Source organism: Rhinatrema bivittatum, chromosome 15 (genome assembly GCF_901001135.1).
Source record: "Rhinatrema bivittatum chromosome 15, aRhiBiv1.1, whole genome shotgun sequence".
NCBI classification, from domain to species: domain Eukaryota; kingdom Metazoa; phylum Chordata; class Amphibia; order Gymnophiona; family Rhinatrematidae; genus Rhinatrema; species Rhinatrema bivittatum.
In genome coordinates, this window is record NC_042629.1 from 44912739 (window position 1) to 44914126 (window position 1388).

The window sequence follows — 1388 nt, forward strand, 5'->3', positions numbered from 1 at the left end:
TTTACTTCTGATTCTTTTTCACAGTTGCACAAAAACTTGGGGAAAGAATGACTGTAAATCAGGGTTCAAATCCTGCTTCTCCCACTGGTGCACATTGTGACCTTTGGGCAAGGCTAACTCCCATTGCCTCAGGTACCCACTTAACATTGTAAACACTTTGAGGCTGGGACCCTTCATACCTAAAAAATGTTGTAAATCACTTTTCAGATAAAAATGGAAAGGTGGCCTAAAAATAATTAAAAAATGCTATTACCCATGAATCCCCTCATCTCTCCATAATGTTTCCAATTTTAATTTCTAATTGGGAGCATCAGGGCTGACCAGTTTGAGCCTTATTCAACAAAGACAGTTTTTTCATCCAGACCTGATGGCCCAGTCCTAGCCAGGGCTAGAACCAGGGGACTATCTGGTGTAAATGCAGTAGCTCCTCGGCTATAAGGGACACAAGCTAAGCAGGGGGGTAGAAACTCTGAAAGCGAGAGATATTTCAACCAGAGTCAAAAGCAACTGCCACATTGCAAGTTATTTTCTCCTCAGATTCTTGCTGTGAACCCAGCTGTCCTTTAATCCCCACCCACCCCCCAGCCGACTGAAGAGAAATTGGGAGTTCCAGGGCTCCTCAAGAGGATCAATAAGGGACTGAAGCACCTCTGGGAAAAGAACAGAAATTGTCTTGGTATTTCCTAAATTGCAGAATTTTTAGAATTTTACATCTAAAAATATTTTTTCTTATTCAGGGTATAGTACTAGTTAAGTGCCTTTAACTTTTCTTAGTTTTGTTAATATTTTCCTTTTGCCACCAGAGGGGGCTCACTCTACTAGTTAGAAAATTGTATAACCCAAGCAACCTAAATCGCAAACTTCAGTTTATGTTGTCCTGCCTTTATTGTATTTCCCAGTGCAATCAAATTATCTGACCACAGTACCTTAAATCCTGTTATGGGTCAAGCTTTGGTAATTTGTACAGGAACATTAGTTAGTTTTGTATAAGTGGTGTGATAACTGAGAACTGCTAAGGATGGATTGGGGGAACCGGGGAGGATATGCAAGGGGAAAATTATGTGTGGTTATACTATTGTTATTACCACAAAACAATATTTGAAGCTAGATCCTGGCGGAAGAAAATAATGCAGTGGTTAAATGTGGGCTTCACAGTAGGTGAAAGGACAGTGTGTGGATAGGAGGTGGGGGGGGGGAGAAGGGAGAGGTAGGGTCTACAGCTGGGGACAGGGTGCTGGATAGACAAGGGGAAAGACATGCCTTCTTAATGCTATGATGTGATTCTGCCTGTAGAGGGTTACTATCTAGACTGATGTCTCCTGGTCATGCTAAGTCATGCCCTGGTTCCCCCCTTGGAATCAATGGGCCTGTAGCTCTGGTTTCTCCAT